The sequence below is a fragment of the Balaenoptera physalus genome (assembly GCF_965194825.1).
Source record: "Balaenoptera physalus genome assembly, chromosome: 8".
Classification (NCBI taxonomy): domain Eukaryota; kingdom Metazoa; phylum Chordata; class Mammalia; order Artiodactyla; family Balaenopteridae; genus Balaenoptera; species Balaenoptera physalus.
The window spans coordinates 107452194-107475700 of NC_138887.1; the positions used below are offsets into that span (position 1 = coordinate 107452194).

The 23507-nt window shown below is 37.2% G+C and overlaps 1 protein-coding gene across 1 annotated transcript in view; it reads left to right on the forward strand.

The window, feature by feature from the left end:
* CHRM2 (cholinergic receptor muscarinic 2) overlaps nt 1-23507 on the forward strand; it is a 400090-nt gene that overhangs the window by 104219 nt on the left and 272364 nt on the right. The window lies entirely within an intron of this gene.

Sequence of the window (23507 nt, forward strand, 5' to 3'; positions counted from 1 at the left end):
CATACTGAGCTAGTGCTTTGTATATATTATATTTAATTTCCCCAATAACACTATGAGGTAGATAATATTATTATTATCCCCATATTATAGGTAAGGAAAATTAAACATGAAGTGGTAGATTAAAATCAAACTTTAACTGTTTGCTCTTTATAGCTCTAAAGCAGATGCCGGTTATGCTGCCCTATGTTAAGGCCATATTTTTAATGTTAAATAACAAATTAAAAACTGTTTATAATTTACCTGTTACTCTCAAACACCTGAGCATGAATGAAAGTGCAAAGACCCCCATGAAAATAAACACAAGTACACATAGCTGTTGAGTAACCCTACAGTTACAAACTATAAGCATCAAGCATCAATATTATTTCTGTTCTCAATAGAAAACCTGAGAGCTTCTTAAAGGTGGGACTCAGTCACTGATTTGCCAGACAGTAATCCAGCTTGTTCACAGACATAAAATACTTCGCTTTTAGCTCTGTCATCTAATCCCGTAGAAAACTGGATGATTGCCCATAAAACTAGGCCCTGGTGCTACACTCACTTAACTATACTACATGGTCATCTCAAAAGAGCTTTTAGTTTCAGGTAAGTCTAAAAAATTGGAGGCTGGCTAAAAAACAATTAAAATAATCTTCTGCAGTCCTTAGCTACCTCAGTTGTATTTATTCCTTCCTGCTGACCTCTCTCACTCAACAGCAGGATTCTCCTCCTCCAGAGTCAACCACTCCCACTGTTCGTCCTTCTCTTCTAAGACTTCTATCAGTTTGCTGCATATCCTTGTCCTTGAGTTGCCACCCCCTTTCAGGTAACTGCATAGCAAATCTGTGCTAAAACAAATTTAATTCCAGTCCTTGTTCTATCAGACTGTCTCCGCTTTTTCTCTTTGTCTCTGTTCTCAGTGTCTTCAGATATAGTTTAAAGGTCTTTAACGAAATGATTCCTAAGACTAAGTCTAATGTATTTTATTATTCAAGCCCTAACCCTTCTACACAGCTTCCTCCAAGTCGTCTGACAGCTCCCTCTTCAAGTCATCTGACACCATCTCTGTCATCTCTTTGCCCACATCTCAGTTAACAACGCCCACTTTTCTTGCTAATAAAGACTATTGCCTTTCCTTCTCTGTAAAAGTTTCCTTTTTTTTTTTTTTTTATCTCTGTGACATTCTATTCTTGGTTTCTCCACATAACTCTAATTTGTCTATGGTGTTTACTTTAAGCTCCTATGATATTCTGAAAATTCTAGAGACTAAATGTTCAGGTATTGGCTATGAGGTGACACAAGAAAGCTCAGTGGTCAAAAGAATTTTGACTCATCCTGCCTAACCATGGTTTTGCCTAAAATCCCGTGAGCAGAGAGCTCATCAGTAATGATAATACCTGTAAGGGCATGGTGCTTTAACAATTCCTACACACCTTATCATTAGATCATTAGTACAATATATGTGGCAATTTATAATACGAAGGAGTAGTTTAGGATATGCTGAAGTTCGGGAAGCAGAAATGAAAGCACCATTATCAAAAGATATCTTTGGAGATTTTATAATCTGCATAGCATTCAATATATAGGTATACTTTTTTTCTTTTAGTTATGACTGTGTAGTGTAATGAGAAAACCACAATACTAGTTATCAAAAAATCCAGGCTCCATCCAACCTCTGCTTGTCTTGTTCTAACCATGTGACTTAAGGCAATTTAATACAATAAATTCTATAAGTGTTTTTAATGCCTATCATGTACAAGAAACATGCTAGGTACTGCGAAAGATATGAAGAGAAGCTAACAAAAATCTTCTCCCTCAGAGCTTTAACATTAAATTGGAAGGAAGGAAAGAAGTCCCATTCCCTTCCTGTGATGGTTAGAATGTATTATTTCAAAGATACCTTCTAGCATCTTCAATCTATTCTTTGATCTAAGAAATGAAACGTAGAGAAAATTTTTCTCTTTTTTGCTTTTTTATTTATTTTTTATCATTTTTTGAAATTTTTTTTTCCTTCTGTGTGTTTTTGTCTGTGGTTTTCTTGCTATATTATCGGAGAACTCAAGGATTCTGTAAGAGCCAGATAATTTTACACTGGAAATATGCCCTGAGAGCCCTCCTAATCCTACCCAACTATCTTTCTTCTGTGTTATTATTGATTACAGGGAGGTTTCATGTGAAGAAATGTGTGGTGTGCCTAACACCTATCCTTGTGCCTAGGAAAAGCTTGTGTATCTAGTCACCAATCCTATCCTTATTTGTAGAAGCAGGACATGGGCCATGGTGCTCAGGGTAGGTGGGAGCCCAGACTGTGCTTCACATCTAATTCTGGAGACAAGGACTTAATTAAGCAAGCATTCCACACACTGGGGCTGAAATCAACAGAGCTGAAGATTTTGAAAACATAGTTAAAAGTAGCAGCTAATCCCTCCCTTCTCAGTTATTTCCTGACACCCTATTTTAAAAATATTGGAACTTTGAAACAGTGTTAATTCTGAAAGTGCCACTCGACTTCCAAAATTATGTACTTGCTCTCTTCTTAAATTATACGACTTAGAAGAAATATGTGTTAAACAGACACACTGGGGATTGTGGCGGCAGGAGTGTGGTTGTAGAGAAAAACCGCCCCGCCTCCAAGCCAGGAAGTTGGCCGTCAGTCCTCCTGAGAAAATAAATGAGACAACATTCTTCTCACCTTCATCTCCAGCCTCTGGGACTGTACTTGGTGGGAAGTGAGATTTGCCAGAACACAGACACCTCCCCAGATTATTCCGTGACTTTTCCTGCCTGGTGAAGATCTGCATCCCTCCCAGCACAGTTACACCCTTGGAAGGAAGGTTCACAAAAGCAGCCATCTGTCGGGGAGACAGATGCCCTGTGTTTACTCTGAAACTGCCTCCTTCCAGACTTGCCCTTGAGATGTTTCCCAGTCTGGAATGTACTGCAGTTTGCTGCTGTGTGGGTGCGCTCAGACTGCATTTCACATGAACTCGTATGTCAAGGCCCGTCATGATAAATGCCTGTGATTTTATGGTCATCTTGACAGGATTTGAATGCTGGTCCTGCACTTGCTATCAAGATGGACTTCGTTATTTAGCCTTTCTGAGCCTCAGTTTGCTCATATGTAAAATGAATATCAGAATGCCAATTTGTTAGAATGATCGTTAGAGTTCATTGATATGCTGCAGGTGAAGTGACTAGCACTTTACCCAGCAAACAGTTTGCATTTATTAAATGTTACTTATTCCAGGCATTCTGTTGATGCCAGTGTCTGGAAGGATCGAGGGTGTTAAGGACGGCATCACTGGTATAGTCATCTCAGGCTCCAGGGGAATAGGAAGCAGCTGGAAAATATGATCTCCCCACACCTTCCCTTTGCTAACTCATAGAACCAGAGCCTTGGGGATGCATAAGGCCAACCTCAGAGATGAGGACGATTCATCATGCAGTGCCAGCTCTTCCACCTCTGTTTAACGGCACAGGCTGGTTGGGAGGTTCTCCACATTGGCAGGGTCGGTTCTCATGAGGCCAGACCACTTGGCAGAGCTCCCAGGGCTATCAGGCCACTGTATTTATCGTAAGAAAATCTCTGGAAGCATGCTGATTTAGAGGGAGTCCATACTGTCCCAGCAACAAGACAGCTGTCAGAAGGATGTTCTGTGCTATATAAATTAAATCATTTCATTCCATAAATTACAAAATATTCACTGTACATTCTTTCCAGTGGTGAGATGGTAGAATATCATAGACGAAGTTCTGGTGAACTTTTAATTGGCAAATGATAACTCCTGATTTGTTTCAAATGGGACATTTACATCCCAGTGACATGATATTGCAAAGATGTCGAGTGGAGTGTCAAGTGGTACTCTAGCCTAACGGGCAACAAGAGGAAAAGGAAGCACTTGGAAGATGAATGTGATTAATGCTTTCAAGATATTGCCATTTAAAGGCTTGATGCATTTGCTATTAGGCACAGAAGAATTCTCTTCTAGAGAAAAAAGGATTTCTTTATTTTCTTGGGAAAATAAATAATCACCAGATGTCGTCTTTTCAGATTAAATGTTTCATTTGGTATCAGACAGCCAGCACCCGGGGAAGGCCAACATGACGGCATATAATGGCTCCAGATAGCACAGATAAATTTAGAATTTTCACTCATGAAAAGGGGTGTGATTCCTCTGGCTCTTAGAACTGATTGTGTTCATGTTCTAAGTTAAAACGTATTGTACACTAGCATCCTTTGGTCTCTGTGGAGATCACTCACATTTACTTTCACTGTCTGTCATCTTACTTGATCCCCATCCATCTCCTACCTACCCTCCTGCTTCCCTATCCCCCCTCCTGCTTACTCACTCATGTTTTTACCTACTCTATTCACGTCTTTGAATGCATGTAGGTGTTAGTAAGTTTGTCAGCATGTGTGTTTGTTAGGGTATCTCGGTGGGTTTATGTACTTGAACATGTGCTTACCTGTATGTAAGTGGACTTAAGAATCTCAGCCTACAGTTGGATAGCCACCTGAATCTCAAATTCCTCTGTCCCTTAACCATATGTTTCTGGCGTTATTCCATATCATATCAAGTGGGAGAGTAATCCCTCTTGAGGATTAATTTTGCATAGTTCACTTCTGCTGGATTTGGAGCAAAGTGCTTCCCTCCCTCTGTTTTCTTTTTTTTAATGAATTTATTTATTTATTTTTGGCTACGTTGGGTCTTCGTTGCTGCACGCGGGTTTTCTCTAGTTGAGGCGAGCGGGGGCTGCTTTTCGTTGCGGTGTGCGGGCTTCTCATTGCAGTGGCTTCTCGTTGCAGAGCAGTGGCTTCTCGTTGCAGAGCACGGGCTCTAGGCGCATGGGCTTCATTAGTTGTGGTGCGTGGGCTCAGTAGTTGTGGCTCACAGGCTCTAGAGTGCAGGCTCAGGAGTTGTGGCGCACGGGCTTAGTTGCTCCGCGGCATGTGGGATCTTCCCGGACCAGGGCTCAAACCCGTGTCTCCTGCATTGGCAGGCGGATTCTTAACCACTGCGCCACCAGGGAAGCCCCCTCCCTCTGTTTTCTTATCTATCTCCTTAGTAAAGGAAGCAATGGGAAGAGCAACCACAAATTTAGGATCAAAGAGCCATCTGAATTTTGATTTCAGTAATTGTTTTCAGGACAGCAGGAATCCCGTGTGTCACAGATGTATTAGTTATGGTATCACAACGTAGAACAGAAAGGAAACATAATCACTCACTTCCTCCACCATTAAACCACGTAGCACGGACACCCAGGGCTGAGCTGGACTTTGAGAAGTCATTGTTCCATTCCAGGTTTTCTGACACAAAGGCAGCCTTATACACTTATTCCTGGTGTGATACATGTCAGGCACACCAAAACACCTTTAATTCTGTGAGAACATAAAAGAATTTTCTAATTCTTAAATTGTTTGAATGTTTCTAATAAAATGAAGTCTATAATTATCTAAAATAAAAGAGAAAGAATTATACCACACTACCTAAAAACTTAAATTGAGTTCCTACCACGTACCAGGCCTTTTTCTATACTTTTCTTCTCAATATTCAATCTTTATAACCATTCTGCATGGCGGTATTACTTCGGAAAGTTAGCATGGTTAAGTGACTTTCTACCTATTAAGTGGCCGAGCAAGAATAATAGCTATAACCCTTCTATCAGTAGTCATCTACTAGCTAGGAGTACAATGGGTATAGAAGTGAATTTCCTGTAGCTTTCTTCCCTGCCTAGGGCTTAGTAACATGTTAGTTATTTTTCATCTTTTATTCTCAAGTTAGGACTCTAACTCCTGGAATTCAGGATCCATGTAAAATTCAACTTGATATCAAATACAGTATATAGCTCATAGTAGGTATTTAATAAAAGTGCATTGATATTGTCTCTTCCTCAGTTTCTTAAAGAATGCTTTATATCTCTGCTTTCTTTTCTTCTCTCCTTAATTGACTTTCTTCTCTCATTTCTTTTTCCTATATAATCTCCTTTCCCTAACTCAATGGGTCAGAATTACTTAATTGTATGAGGTTTGTAAAGTTTTTAGCCATGTTTATGGAAAGCATCAAATACATTGAAACAACATACCTCTAAGTTAAAAAAAAAAAAAAAGTAACTATTGGGAATAAGTTTTTTTGGTCCTCTGAAAAAACTCGCTATAAAATAAAGTGTATGAATAATAAAGATTGTGCTGATAAAATTTGTTCAATATGTAGAATATTTCTAGAATTACAGTCTATTTCTAGGGAACAGAACTTTAAATTCTGGCTGCTTATATGCCCCACATATTTGTAAAGTGCCTACTCTGTGCCAGATTGTGTGTTTGGGTCAGAGTATAGAGAACAAAGACATAGTTTCTACCTTTAAGCAAATTAAGGTTGAATGACCATAATTTGGGAGGATTAGATATGTGATGTCTGGATATATGTGAGCCAACTATTGAATTGTCATGCGAGAAGTTCTATGACAGAGATTATCCTGGTATTTTGGAAGAACAGAATAATGGTGTCTAATTGAGACCTTGAATCAGGAAAGTTTGCCTAGAGAAGTTGGCACATGAAAGGAGTTTTAAAGAACAAACAGTGGTATTTGGTTCCATAGAAAAGAGAGAGAGAAGAGGAAGTTAAGAATTGAATAACTCTCAAGGTTCATTCTTCTGCATTTCACAGGGTTAGACTTGACTTAATTCAATTTGCTCTTTTTCCAAACTAGCTTCTTTAAAGACATGCATGAACTATTTCTATTACTATTTTTGTTCTTTTAGTTTGTAAGACAATGAATGAATTCACAATATAATTTTTCAAAATCTTAGCCCAACCTCCTAATTCTTTCCAGTTAAATGAAATATTGGAGTGGGTTCTCAATTTGTAATGTCTTAATTTTTGATATTTTTAATTAAATAAAGTTCAGCTGCCATGCAGTCTGAACCAGTTTAACAAAGCTTTGCCTTAGTGAATATCCATGACTCCTTTTATTGAAAAGATAAGACTCGTAATTAGCATGCAAACTATTGAAAATAGATCCTCTAGGTTAATTAAAAATAATTTCTTCTCTTAAAATGGTTAACTACAGTTCCTGAAGTTTGCATATCCCATCTGATTGCTCCAAGATGCATTTTTCACAAATAGAACAAGTGAACGCCAGCTCAACTCATCCCAAATGATGTTACAAATTAGTGTATTCGAGATTAATGTGGTATTGAAGTACATATAAATAAACATTTGTTATTACACTGTAACAGGATTTAGATTTATAATCTTTAAAATGCAAAACCAGCAAAGAACATTTGCAACAACTTTATCTAGTTTAACACCATAACAAGTATAATTAGAGCCTAAACATCCATATTAATGAGGAGACTGGGATTAGATAATGGATATGGAAAAGGGAAGAAGGCAGAAAACTAAATGAGAATTGATCCCTTTGGCTGCAGATGTCCAGATCCTGAGAGATTAGCTCATATTATCTTCATGTCTGTTGAAATACGTAACACATTTCACCTAATACCAACTCGAGTCTTTGTCCATGTTCTACTACCAGCTGGATGTATGAACTTGGGTGGGTCATTTATTTTTTTCTGTAACTGCTTTGTGTGATCTCTTAAGTTTCTTCTTCTGTTATGTATTTAATTCTGGTAGGTATCTCCTGTCTAAAAGATGATTGGACAGGTTGTGTAAAATGTTAAGCTGCTACCAGGAAATGAGCCATCAACTCTGGCAGGTATAATCACTCTTTCAAAACTTTGGGAATCATCCTTTATGCCTTAAAAATGCACAGAGTTGGCAAATAGGTTTCTATTTGTATGCCATGTTTGTTGTACTGGTTGCCCAGAACACTGTTATCCTTATTAATTCTAAGGTCTAGATAAGTCTTGAATCAGCTATAATGTGCAGTAGCTGAACTTAAACTCCTGCATGAAGTGCAGGGGGAGCTAAATGGGCCTCAAATCATTAAACAATCTCTTTCCCCAGTGCCTCACAAAAGCAAAGTCAGAGCCTCATAGGATTCCCATGTGGATAAAGAACCACCAAATATGAAATCACAATCAAAGATCACTTAACACACAAGGAAACAAGTCACATGAGCAAAATTCAGTAAAACAGCATTCATAGAATTTCACATATTAGAATTATCAGCTACAGTATGTAAAGCACCTGTGCATGAAATATAAGAAAATGAACCAGGAGGAAATATCTATGAGATAAGAAATAGTGAGAGAAGAAAATGATTAAAAATTTCTTTAAATTTTAAAAAATATTGGCTATGTAAAATAATAACATGTCTGATTTGGGGGATAACCAAAGAACAAAAGTACAATACTCTTAAATGGAATTGTAAGTGAAACTGGAGTTTATCTGCCTCAGCAAGAGGTTTGGGTTTTAGCAGCCATGTGGGAAAAAGAGACATGGTGTACACCCTGATCCTGTGGAGAGATAGAACTGAGAAACCTGAAAAAAGTTAAGAATTTTAAGGGTTACATAATGACTAAAAGTATGATAGGAAAAAAAAATATGCCTGACATAAATGAGAAACAAGAAGGAAACATTTCTTTTGCCTTGGGTCCCCTAAGACATTGAAACCATAAGCCTATCTTCCTTCAAAGAAAAGAAACTCAGGTCAATAAAATTAACTTAAAGTTAGCCTGAATTAGCAGCATTCTGGAGTCCTAACAAAACCAAATAAAAATAATTTCTAAAAGATATACCCTCAACCTAGGGCTCACTGGATTCTCACATGTAAAATTCCAATGAACATGACTTAATAATCCAAAATTACCAGGCATACTAGGAAATAGTTCACATTGACAAAAAAAAAAAAATCAGTGTAAATATCATGAACAGGGGAAAAAACACAATTAGACCTTAGCCACCAAAAATATCAGAGAGAATACATAACTACATATAAAATAATTAAAGAAGTAAATCAAAAACAAGAGAACAAGATTGTAGAAAACTATCAGATAGGAAAACAAGTAAACAAAGCTTCTATTAATGAAAAACATAATTATTGAAATTAAGACTGTCAGTGAATTTGATAACAATGTAGATAAGATATAAAGAGAAAATTAGCAAACTGTATACCCAAATAAATTACTCGGAATTAACCAAAGAGATATTACTGGTTGGAATTCAAAATGGTATAGCCATGTTGGAAATGTTTACCAGTTTATCATGGAGTAAATCATACAGTTACCTTATAACCCAGCAATATTACTCTAAGGTAAATAGCCAAGAGAAATAAAAACATATATCAATATAAAAACCTGTATGCAACTATTTATAATGGCTTTATTTATAATCGACAAAATCTAGGATCAATCCAAATACCAATATTTAATCAATAGGTAAATGCATAATTATGATAAATACATATAATCAGATATTACTCAGAAACAAAAAGGCGCAAACTATTGATACAAGTAACATCACAGATGAATCTCAAATGAATTAAACTAAATGAAAGTCTATATGTTTACATTTATATGACATTCTTAGAAAGGCTAACTATAGTAACAGATAATATATTGGTGGTTGCTAAGGACGAGGGGTGAGAGAGCAGGTTGACTACAACGAAAAATAAGGGAATTGGGGGGCAATGAAACTTTTATACATTTTGATTTAGTGGTGGTTGCTTTACTATGCCCTTTTCAAAACACATAGGACTTATACTACATAAAGGGTGAATTTTGCTGTATGTAAACTAGGCCTCAAAAAATAAAAATTTATAATGTAAAATATAAACAGCAAAAGTCAATGAGTTATAAAGAGGATGGCTACATAATAAGATAAGTAACAATTCACTAAAGAATTAAACTGGGAAATTAAACTAATCTTTTGACATTGCTCTTAATAGTTGACCTCCCTCCAAAAAAAGGAATGGTGAAAAATAAATTAATAATACAATTAATAATTATAATTGAGCAAACATGTATAGCATTATATTGGCCATGACCCTAGGAGGAAACAGATGGCACATTCATATGGGTTAATTGAGTAGGGTTGAGCAAAAGAACTATTAACTGAGTTGTCAGAGTTAAGGGAAACCAAGAAGGGATGATGACGTTTTCCAGGAGCTAGCTATAGCATGGAACCGTACTACCTCTAAATGTAAAGAAACAAGTAGAGGAGAGTCTCCCTGAACCCAGTGAAATGTGTAGCTATATTGGTAGCTGAAGAAGACAGCTATCTGACAGAAGCTGTGGCCTTCTGTGGGGAAATATGTGGCCTCACAGTGAGGGAGGATTAAACATCCTACCTTACTCTCCTCTTGATGTAGTCCAAAGAGATTAGTCTCTTTGGACTCAAAAGGGTAAAAAAAGTTAGAGATAAGGGTAAGGAATGTTAGAGGTTGCCCTGTCTACATGGGCAGAGACCATACAACATGAGACACTGTACCCAACAATTAGCTAATATACAGTCTTTATAAACAAACAAGGGACAGTTATAACATTTATTGCATATTGGGCTTTATAAAGTCTCAATAAACGTTAAAGAATTAGAATTACAAAGAACCCATTTTCTTAATCGAATACAATTTTTAGACAGCAAAAATAAAAGATGAATTAAAACTTTCCATAGAATAGAAAATTAAAAATAGTCTAAGTAATTCATGGTCAGAGAAGACATTAAATGGTGATTTGATAATTTTTAACTAAGTTATGATCAAAATGCTCCATACCCAAATTTGTAGGATGCAGCTAAAACGATGTTTAAAAGGGATTCTAGAATAAAAGAAATGGTAAAATTAATGAGTTAAATGTCCAATTCAACAAATTAGAAAAAGAAAAATGGAATTAACCTAATGAAAGTAGGTGGAAGAAAATGAATAAATATAAGAACATAAGTTAGAGAAAGAGAAAGCAAAGCTAAAATAAGACGTTATCCACAAGACCAAATGTTAAGTTCTGTGAAAAAAAAAATGTTAGTGGAATTTATCTCCATTCTTGGGGTATCCTACCATGTTCACAGTAGCATAATCTCTCTTCACTCCTCATAATTTTGCCCTCGGAAATGTGGAATTATTTAGTGAATTTGGAAGGGTAGCTGGCTACAGATAGACAGTGTCTCTGTGTCTCTCTCTTTCGCTCAATTTTGTCCTAGACTCATGGCCACAGGGGCTGCAAAATGGAAAAGGAAACTAAGAAGTTATGAAGATACAAGAATCTAAAGAAGGGCACCAAGTTCAAAATATCTGATAAGCAGAGCTGCTATTACACAAATGCCACTCTATAGGAGAAATGATTGTGTGTATAGATTCCCTCTACTCCCCACCATTTACAGAAAATGCACTTGCCCAAATTAACATCTTAATGAACATTTTAAAATCATGGGTCATGGTTTCTGAACTACTTGAATGATGCTAAGACTAAAGAAAGATATTCTCTATTAATGTTCTCTCAACAGTTACTGTTGAGAATGTGCTATGATCTTCAGCAACTCTGAACACTGACTTCTGGGAATATAATTTTGCCTGGGATAACTGCTCTAGGACTTTGTATTATTTTGGTGGGTGTGGAATTGGTGTCATCACATTCTTAGATGTCCTGTTAATGATATGGATTCTAAAAATAAGCAACCTCAGAGATTTGGCATTGATCGTTTTAACTTCCAAGGACTCAGAGGGGTCCTACCAGTTCCATTGGAAGATAGTCCAGGTTGAAGCTGCTGAAGAAATTATATTAAAACTGTATTGAGAGTTTATTATATCTCAGGCACTCTTTTAAGGACAGATATTACTTTATGTAAAACTCATTAACTTCATCAGATGGATATGATTATCATTTCCATTTTGCAGATTGGATATCTGAGAGACATAGTCATCCAATTATCAAGTAATGTCCACAGGATTCTAACCTAGGTGATCTGATCCAGACTCTGTGCTTCTATCCACTATTTTTTTTTTTTAGGTTTTTTAATTAAGAATTTTTTTTAACATCTTTATTGTAGTATAATTGCTTTACAATTTATCCACTACTTTTGATCACTGAGACAAACACAACTGAGCTTTGAAATTCAGCAAAAATAAGAAATTGGGGTGGACTTTTATTTCTTTGCACTATTAATACATAAGAACAATATAATTTAATTTTGGATCTACAAATGTTTTGGTCTTTGGGGTTTGACTTGCAAGGGAATTTAATAGTTGGATATAAGGGAATTTCCTGGTGGCCCAGTGGTTAAGACTCCATACTTCCACTGCAGGAGGCATGGGTTCAATCCCTGGTCAGGGAACTAAGATCCCACATGCCATGCAGTGTGACCAAAAAATTTAAAAAATAGTTGGATCTGTTTTCTCCCAGGGAATTTGATGATGGCAGGGGATATATCTATATCTATAACATCTATATCTATACCTATCTGAAACACCTCTGTGTTGATGGAACTTTATTATTATTGTGAGTTTATGTAATATATTATTGAAATATATTTATGATGTCATTTGGTCCCATTGAGGACCTTTAAGAAAGTAGCATAATTTAAGAAAAGAAATAGAATAGTGACTTTTTAACCTTGAATACAGAGAGGTCTTAGAGATGATTTAGTTAGTGCACTCTTCTGACCCATATCCAAAGAGAAAGCCAAATAGGCAGTTGTTAAATGCATTATGAAGTATTATTTTGATGGACAGCTAATCTCTTCTAAAGAGGGAGGTAGCATTGTTTTAATGGTCAAGCCAAGAAGTTAAAAGAACAAAACTGGGGAATATTGGAAGTGGTGATGCTTCTACCTTACTCCTGATGATTACTTCCATGTAAAAGGAAATCTTTTGGCATAATTCTCTTGGCCTCTTGCTATTTACTTATTCACTGTGCCCAAGGGCAGGTGGAATATCCTTATCTGATTGGTAGATTGGAAGGAGAAAGTGGGCCTGTGTGGCCAGCAGATTCCTTTCTTCCTAAGAAACAGGCAGAGAGCAGGTGATATATGTTGTGTTTTGGATCTCTGTGAGTAGCTCTGTCTCAGGGATGGAGGCCTGCTTCTGTCTAGTACTGCTGGAAGGGTAAGTCTTTTCATTGCAGGATTCAGTAATAGGAAGTCTACCTTCTTGTACGTAAAAGAAACACTATTTAATATCAGCATTAACATTTCACAATGTTTATTTTGTTTTTCATATGCCTCCTTTGTCTTATTTTTGAAGTGGTTTAGTACTCACGCAAGTAAAAGGAAAGCAAGTTATTGCCTCCTTACCAAATAACCCAACAACAAACTACTGACATGATTGATGGATGGGGAGAGGGAGGGAGAGGGACGGAGAGAGAGAGAATTTATGAGGCTAACTCAGAACCAGAATCATGCTGATTTGTACCATAGAATTCCAGAAAACCTCAGGAACTCTGAAACTCACCTTGGATAGGTCTAAAAGGGAGGGTGCAATATGGGGTTGAGACAGTAGAATTGGTCGAATATTTGTATAAAAATTCAGCTAGGTAACGGCTCCATTCTCAAACCATTGGAAGATAAAAATTAAATGAGAGAGAACCAGATTTGTGGACACCAAGCACACGTGAGGCCTGAAGTAACATACTGAAAACAGAGGGATTAATTGAAAGTTTTCTTCTTAGAAGATAAACACCTCACTCCCCTATTTCCTACTTGGATTCAAGAAAATTCTGGTAGCTAAGTTTTTTCCTCTCAAGTAAGAAATTGAGTGTTTATGGAGAAACTGATCCAGTTAAGAAAACAGTAATAATAAATCTGTCAATTGGGGATTACCCAATTAAATGGCCCATCCAGGTCATCCTGCAGTAAATCCAAGCATTGAAAAAGCCTGCCTCCAAATAACTTTCTGATATTTTACTCTTTTTTTTTTAAATTAATTAATTAATTAATTTATGGCTGTGTTGGGTCTTCGTTTCTGTGCGAGGGCTTTCTCTAGTTGTGGCAAGCGGGGGCCACTCTTCATCGCGGTGCGCGGGCCTCTCACTATCATGGCCTCTCTTGTTGCGGAGCACAGGCTCCAGACACGTAGGCTCAGTAAAAAAGTGGCTCACGGGCCCAGTTGCTCCACGGCATGTGGGAATCTTCCCAGACCAGGGCTCGAACCCGTGTCCCCTGCATTGGCAGGCAGATTCTCAACCACTGCGCCACCAGGGAAGCCCTGATATTTTACTCTTAAATAAGAACAGACAGTTAAGAATCACTGGATACTTAAAATAAGCCTATAGCATGCAAACAAAACAAACAAAAAGGAGGAAAACCGAAGTAGGAGGAAAAAATGAAGGCAGTAGGAAAAAATTCATACACACACACAGATAAGAAAAGATAAATTACTTCCATAATTAATATTAATATTAAATCCCTTCATTAAAAAGAACTGAAATTACAAACCAGGATATTCATAAAATAATATAAAATAACTCTATTTTCTTTCCTCAAATCTTAGAAATTAAAAATATAATATTAGAAATGAAAAAGCTAATAGAAATTTTGGAAAATAAAGTTTCAGAAATCTACCAAAAAGTAGAACAATAACAGCAAAAATAAAAAGATAGATAATAGGAAAGGTAAGGTAATAAAGTTAGAGAATCAGCCGCAAAGTCTAAAAATCCAAATATAGAAAGCTTCTGTTGATGAGAACAGAGAACACAGAGGGTAGGAAATTATGAACAAGTCAAGAGAAGTACTGAAAACTGAAAATAACAGTTTGCTAATTAAAAATGCCTACCACGTGCCCAAGCTTATGACAGTAGAGCAGACTCATACCAACACACATTACTGTAACATTCTAAAGACAAGACAATAAGAGATTATCAAAGTTTCCAGAGAGGGGGAAAAAACCCTCATTACCTGAAAAGCAATAAGAATAAAAATCAAATTAAATTTTTTGCACAGCACTAGAAACTTGACTCTAATGAAACATTACTTTCAAATTTAAAGGACAAACTAATTCTACCTAAAATTCTATCCTCAGTCAAGCTGCTAGTCAATTTACAAAGTCTCCAAAAATTTACATCCTAAGTGCTTTTTCTAGGAAGCAATGGGAATAAACCTTTGAAGAGGGAGATGTGTGTAATTCAGGAAATAGGGGCTGTAACTCAAAAGAGAGAACTTTTCATAATGATGGTGAAGGGAGATGCCACATTGACCACTATGCAGTTGGCCTAGAGAAAAACCAGTACTAAATGGTTTCAATACTGCAGGATTGAGGCCTCCAAGGAAAAGATGAGTCTGACATAACAATCGATGTGTGGAAAACATTCAGAGAAGATAAAGAACCCTAAAAATCACCTGAAAACACAGCCAGAAAAATATTTTGAATTGTCACCCTAATTTCTTTTGACCTCACCTAATCAGGTACTCTCTATTTCATGTTTTGGGTTTCTACCATCCTAGTCAGAACCTGATGAACAGAATTTTTCCTACTTGTTTTTCCCTTCCTTAACTCTGCATCAGAAGCTGTCTGTGCTTATCCCTTTTGCTGTATGACAGGGAATTAGTCAGAAAAATAAAATAAAATAGCATAACATAAAATAAAACTTAAAAGCTCTGCTACCAGTTAGCTAGCTAACAAGGTGCTAGGATCAATATTTGTACTAGCATAATTAACTTTACTATTAAGAAGCTTCAGAAAATTTGTACAGAAGGAATTGATTACTGGTATTTTAAAGCTTAGCAGCACTATGGTGATAGGGGAAAATATGATGAAGATTTTGAGTACCTCTCAAATTTCAGAATATATGTGACTACCTGCCATACATATACGCAGGTAGAGAGCTTTCTTATGGGGAGCTATGCCAGGCTCTCAAAGGGATCACTATTAGTGCCTAGGATAGCTTCATGGCTATCTGTGCCAAGGTTGAAGTGGAATAACACAGCTACAGATGTGAACATCAAAGAAAAAGAACACATTTATTTGCTATGCCCTCAAGCACTATAAATGCAACTTGGGAGACACTCCTCTGCATCCAAGAAACAGGCTCATTGGGTTGATTTTATGTCCTCATCTGTCCTTCCTCTGACAGATGCCCGAGAACTGCTTATAGAGTTTTCACAAAGAATTATTCATCATACTTTTTTATTATTTTCACGTAACTCAGGACTTCATTATCAAATCTTTTTTTTCTTTTACTAGCTATATTTCTTATAACACATTAGTTATTGTTTAATATGTGGGTGTGGTTGCCACATGCTCTTAAAGACAGAAAGCATGTTTGGATCTCTTGTTTTTCTTGATGTGAAATCCAACCTAGTCATTAGTTTTTCTTCTTTGAGCATTCCTGTTTTACCTTTCCATCTCAACATAAATACATACAATCAGCATTTTTATCACCTTTGTATTAAATTTTCAGCCTCAAAGAGAGAGATATGATCCACTCACACATCTTTCTATAGTAAGGGATCATCTATTTTTGATGTGAAAAGTCAAGGATTAGTCACTAAAGGAATTTGGCTATCTGTAAAACTTTTGTCAGAGATGGAAGTCCAATGCCCAAAGAAACTTCACTTGGTTCCTGGAAGTAAGGATTGCCAAGTAACAAAGTATTTTCATCTCCATTTCACCCCTATCCCAGGTATGGAATAATTTTGTGCAAGTACTGCATATTTCTATGTGAAGTAAAGCAAATGGCAAAGTTAATATAAATAATCCCTTGTCCAGGTAGATGCAGAAATTCTAGAATGTTTCTTTATTAGTGTTTTCCACTTACTACAAATTTACTTGGCAATATTCTGATCACTGCCATCCCTCCTCACAAGTTTCAAACATAGTGAAGGAAGATAAAACCTAAGCTCCTTTCCTAAATGTGACAAACGAACATGGGCTGAGACAGAAGGAGGAGAAAGTTTCACACTGGTTGTCTTCTACTTCTCCAAGTTCAGACTCTACAGTCTATTAACTGCCTAGTTGTGAAAAGTCCAGAATTTCCCAGGTGTGTCCTGCTTTACCATGCTTCATTTATCATTCCCTTCTGAAGTAGTGCTCTTTTTTTCCATGTTTCTCCTAACTCCTTCCCATAAACTCTAATTATAGATAGCATCAGATAAATTCCTTTATTTTGCTTGCTGGAATTCCTGCCCTAAGGAGACAACACCTGCCCTCTTCTCTTCACTTCTCTTCTCAGATGATGTAACAGGATGCTCAGGAATAGTTTTATCACCAGCCCAAAGATTCTGTGTGGCTTTTGGTGAGTCATAGGCTTCTTTACTAAATCTTTGTACTTTCTAAAAATGAAACATGTGAATAACGTACGTCTGAATTCTACGAAGTTCATCTAAATAAGTCCCTGTTTATACTAATTATGTAATTGACTGCTGTGTCACCAAATAGGGAATATTCCCCAAGTGCAGAATACCTAAAGAAAGAAAATGTTAGAACTTCCAATAAAGTAGTGGAGAGTCTTCTGAGAACAAAACATAAATGCACATAAACATTATTTTAAACTTAATTTGCGAGGTTCACAGATTCCCATCATTGATCTGTAGAGCATCTACCCCTTGACTGAAGGTAAAACTGGGGTGAATCAGGATACTTTCATAAGCTATAGATTTAACCTATTCACTCCTTCTGGTGTTTTCTCCCTACCCCACCCCACACCCCTGCATACCTATTGTTTTGGAAATTGGAAAATCTTGCTGCCTTAAAAGTCAGACCTGCATGGATAATGATTTAAAAAATGATCACATTTCAGAAGCATTTCAGTTGCATAAGGGAATGTCCTCTTCCCTCCTGTGTTGATCAACAGAAATTGAAGACTGAGCCATCAAACCAGTGGGGAGTAAGAATGCCATCTTTACTTTTCAGGCACCCAAAAAGAAAGGAGAAATTCATCTGGTGTGCTTTGAGAAATCTAACACCTATAAACCACTGATCTGACTTAATTTATAGCAAAGGGACTGACTAAATTCCAAGAAAATGAAAGTATAATCCTCAGCTCCTGTAGTGTTCTCTAAGTGGTTCTTCTCCTTCCTCCTGAGGGACCTCACAGCCTTTCTCCACTTTGCCACTCATTCACTGCAGTGCTAAGTTACTTCCATGGAAGTGTGAGTTGCCACTGTATGAACATGTTATTTTTACTGAAACATTAGTGTGTTGTGCTCTAGCTCTCTTCTGACTTACCTGAGCTTTAAAACATCAGTGATGCTAATCCATTGCATCTGAAAACACTTGCTGTTTTTATAAATCAATTCCTGAACTCTTTTTCCACTTTTTCTTTTTTTGGCCCAGCAACATGTTTTAGGAAAAAAAAAAATCTTTTAAAAAGTCTTAGCTATTTGTTAACTCTCTCTTACGCACTTTTTCTCTGTCTCACTAATCTAACGCATATCTAATGGAGATCTCTGTGTGCCTGGCACTGCTCAGATGCAGGGTATATTGCAGTGAATGTATAGAACAAGGAATCTCCTGCTAGAGTCAGAGACTGGAAGAATAAAGACAATAAAACAATAAACTTCATAATAAGCAAGATATGGTGATGACCTAAGAATGGGTGGGGTGGGGCCTGGGCTATGTTAGCTTGGGTGGTAGAAAGGATGTTTGTTTCTCTGAAGCTTTGAGCTGAGAATGAAAAGGAGAAGCCATGGGGATGTATTCAGGTGGATCACTGCAAACAGAGAAGAAGGGTTTCTCCATCTTGACACTATTAACATTTGAGGGCAGATGATAATTTGTTATGGGGGTTATTCTGGTATTGTAGGATGTTTAGCAGCATCCCTAGCATCTACCCAGAGATGCTGATAGCACTACCCCACTCCAGTTGTTACAACCAAGATGCCTCTAGACATTGACAGAGGTCCCATGGAGGGCAAACTTGCTCCCAGGTAAGAACCACTGGCACAGAGACATCATAATGTGCAAAGGCCCTAAACAGTAACAAGCCAAAGAGGCATGTAAAAAGCTAGTGTGTCTGGAAGATAGTGATTTAAGGGGGGAGTGAGAGGAAAAAAGTCTGGATGTAGGCAGAGGCCAGATCACATTAGAGCCTTGCAGGCTGTGGTAAGGACCTAGGCTTTCACTTTACGTACAGGTGGAAGACATTGGAGGATTAGTAAGGCCAGTTCTAATACAATTTACATTTTAACATCACTGTGGCTGCTAAATGTAATGCTGCCAGTGTCTCATTTTACTAAGTTATTTGAATTAGTAGATGGGCTACCTGAGTTCAAAGCTAAAACTTATTTTAGATTTTTGGTAATATTTTTTACTTTCATTTTATGGATTTCGATTTGCTAGTTGAGCATTCTAGGGGCTATTTCACCCAAGAGACTAAGTAATTAATCTGTCTAGGCATCGAGACATGGTGTCTTGGCCATGCAAAAACTTACATAGCCATGATTAGAAGTTAACACACCTTTTCATTTAATTATTACTCTAAATTAAACACTAAAATGAGGGGAAAACCTGAATATAGCCATTTACCAATTACTAAATTACTATGTACTATTGGAAAAAAAGAAGGTGCAATTACAGGATGTGATCCTCATACAAATGGCCTCTTTGTTTCTCAGTTTCAGTTGAGTCAACTGGATCCAATAGATGTGGAATTTCAAAGTAATGTGCTAGACTGCTGAGTAGACATTTCTCAAGAGGTATCAAGATAGAGAACTCTCAAATTCACAAGGAAGATAGAAATGGGTTGAGAGGTGAAACACATAATTGTGGATATATGAAGAGTTGCCACCCACTCTCTTGGGTCCACCCTATTCAGAGTGAGGAGGGGGCTACTGCCTTCTGCTCTCAAGTTGAGGACAGGCAGCCTCAAAGGAACCAGTCTCTGCAGTTAGGTTGCTCAGTAGATAGTGTCTGACACAAGTCTGGGTTATCTTAAGGAGAGAGACAGTAGCTATCGGCCTGAAGCATTTGGGGGTGGGGGGAAGAGGCGGGGGGAGAGATAGAGAGAGAGAGAGAGAGGGAGAGAAAGAAAGAAAGATTTGGAATGTCAGTGCAAACTGTGCTCTCACCAAAGACTGAAACCAGCATCTTAAAGAATGCATGAGTTTTTTCCCATAAATTCTCCTAAGGTCCAGAGTTGAAAGAGTGGAGTCCTTTCCAACCTTGCCTCTTACAATGCCTGGGGTAGTGGTGGGGATTTTAACAGGGAGAATTCTGTGTGGAGTGAATCCAGGAGAAAAACATGAGGCTAAATTGGTAGCAGCTGACTGATAAAAAAAAAAGGTGTATTTCCCAGTTGCCGCGGCCCAGTGGAAGGGAGGAGGGGGCATCTGAAGGACCAAGGAAAGTACCCAAGAAAGAAAGGCTTAAATATCCGGCAGGCTCTGCAGCACTACTTGGTTAGTCACTCACTCTCCTTGTCAAGAGAGGCATATACCCTCCTCCCTCAATTCAATCCACAGTGGACCAAAGCCCTTATTTGCAAGAAAGGGAAAGTAGAACAGAGAAAGGAAAGGTCTGGTGAGCAGTACTGTCTGAGTTGGCCAAGTTCAACATTCTGACAGAACAGAAGATTGGGCTTTCTCATTAGCAGATAGTGATGGTGCATTGTGACTTAGAGTAAGCTAATTCATTTTAAAAAGATAGTTAAAAACAATAATATATTTTCATTTTACTGCATTTAACTCATCATGCTTGTTCAACATCCCAGTTATAATATTATCCAATTCTTAGACTTTCCTCTTTATTCTAGTTTTCACAGGATTGAGGGAACCATGTCACTTTTGCTAACATGGCACATTGTTGCTACATGCTAGGTTAACATGCTAGGTTGTTCCGGAGGACAGCTAAGATCAAATACGTTTTTCCTTACACTTTGGAGCATTTCTTTATTTATTAATTCATTTAACACATTTATTGAGCACCCAATATTTTCTAGGCACTGCTCTTACTAGTTTTGGTTTGAGATGTTAGGCAGTTACCTCACTACAGAGGTTAGCACCAATCGAAGCAGACTTCCTGGCTCAAGGGCCATGTTTCAAGGCCATGGGATGCTCAGGAAGTATTCAAGTGAACATGGTGCCCAGAGCTACATTGTCTAGGAGACACAGTGGAGAATTATGCTAAGATGATGGTTCCCTGGGTTCATTCTTCACACACCTCTTCTAGTCATTGATCCTCTCTAAAAATGGAGACATGTTTACTTCTGACTTAACCTACAATAAAATAAAATAATAAGTGTTTTCCTTAATTCTCCCTTTTAGTTATGTAAGCACTATATTCCCATTGTTCTTTTTTATGGGCGGGTTCCCCTAGGCTACTTCCTTTTCTATAGGAGAAAAACAACATTATGCCTGTGTGTTTTCTACTCCCTGACTTACTCTAGTAGACTGTAAACTTCATAAGAGTAGATTTCTACAATCCATTGTCAATTTTGGTTCAAAAGATCAAAGTGTGGAACCTGAGTTTTTGTCATTTTTTAATGTTTCCCTGGTGGTTCTGCCATCTGTTCTTAATAACCAGTAGAGTAGTAAGGCCAAGCTGTGAGGTGAGGTCCTGTCCAACCAGTCCCAGGTCTGTGTCTCCAAATTCCCATCACCAACCTCAGCTCAACAATGTGTATTCTAATGAAGGCATGAAATAGGAATCCTAAGTGAATGTATTTTTTAACAGCTCTGTGAAACCTCTGGATCTGGGTTTCTCAATCTTGGTGCTGTTAACATTAGGGACCACAATTCCTTATTGTGGGGATGGGGGGGGGTGCCTTGCACGTTGAACAGTGTTTAGAAGCATTCTTGCCCAGTGGATGCCAGTAGCAACTCCCCCACTTCCCAGTTGTGACAATCAAAAATTTCTCCACATATTGGCAAACATGTCCTGTGAAACAAAATAACTCCTGGTTGAGAACCACTGCTTTAACTTCTATACAAACACTCTTCTTTTTCCAAGAGACCAAGAGAGGGCCTCCTTGAAGAGAGGTAGTAGTCAAGAAACATTCCAGAAGGAAGACATAGGCAATAGCAAATGCCACAAAACAATGTGGGTTGAATTATGTCTCCCAAAGAAATATGTTGAAGTCCTAATCCCTGCCCCCTGACACCTGTGAATATGACCTTGTTTGGAAATAGGGTTTTTGCAGGTGTAATCAAGTTAAGATGGATCATACTGAATTGGGGTAGGCTCTAATACAATAACTGGGGTCCATATAAGCAGGGGGAGATGGAGAGGTACAGATATGGAGATATAGACACATATAGAGAAGGGAATGCCAGGGGAAGATGGAGGCAGATACCAGGGATTGTCAGCAACCGCCAAAAGCGAGGAGAAAGGCATGGAAGAGATTTCTACCTCAGATCGTTCGGACAAAGTGTGGCCCTGATAATACCTTGATTTTTCAGACTTCTAGCCTCCAGGACATGAGAAAATACATGTCTATTGTTTTAAGGCACTGAGTGTGTGCTAATTTTTACAGCAGTCCTAGGAAACTAATGCGAATGGTAAATGCAGCAAAAATGAGAATAATAAACATGGACTGTACTAACTTTCCTTTGAACAATCTGCAATCAAACATAAGTTACTGATAAACTTTGTTTCGTAAGATCATAATACATTCTATGAATCACAGGTCGGAAAATCAAGTCACAATTTAGTAAGCAGAAATAGGTACTCGGAACATAGCAACACACACATACACACACAAAAAGAATATAGCAACAGGAGAAGTAACCTAGCTCTGTATGTTTAAGTATTTAAAAGTGTTTGTAAATTGTTAGATGCTCTAAAAACAAAAACAAAATAACACTGTTGCTTTTATGCTTTCACTTCTTTTTGTTATAAAAAATTTACTAGCTATTTATATATAATTAATTTATTTTGCATTGGAGAATATTTTTATTGTTTTGTTTCTGGGTCCCAGTCAAGTTCCTTTATGACAGAACAAATTCTTACATTATCTGAATTTTTATGATGAGTGTGTATTGCTTTTATAATCAGGAAATAAAAATAACTTCAGATTCAAAAATAAGAGATTATGATCTACTAAGGTACACAGACTATTTCTATTTGTTTCTCTTTGTAAAGGGCCTAAAATAAATGTTAGCCAATCAGGCACTTAAACTCTTTTAATGGTTAAGAAGGTAGCAGGAATAAAATAAGGATGATATAGAAAAAATATTTTAATTGTTTTTATTTTATTTAGTGTTGTATTTAAATTCATGAGCATATAGAAGGGGGAAAATATAAACAAGACTGGCTATAATAGAAAATATTGAAGTGATTGAATGCAAGGTGAATGATACCTCTTTTTAAGATTGTGAAAAAGGTCAGAAAAAATTATTTTACAAAGTCAAAGACATTAGCATATTATATTCACAAAAACTAAGTGAATTCAGTTTATAGTTTTGGGCTTTCAAAGCCAGAACAGAAAGGTGATTTCATTTTTGGTGGTTTGCCTACATTTATAGAATCCTACCAGGTTTTTATAGTCAGGTTTTCACAGGGGTCATAACTGAACCAGAGAGAAATGGAAATGACTAAACTATCTGAGAGCATCACTTACTAGTTTAATAATGGTTGGAATCTATCGTCTTTGTAGAATCAGCATTGTGGAGCACCTCCCCCCTGAACTCCTACAGTGTTCAGTGGCATTTCATGGCATTGTTTTTCTTCCTACCACACTCACCATTCTTTCCATCGTTTTCAGTTAG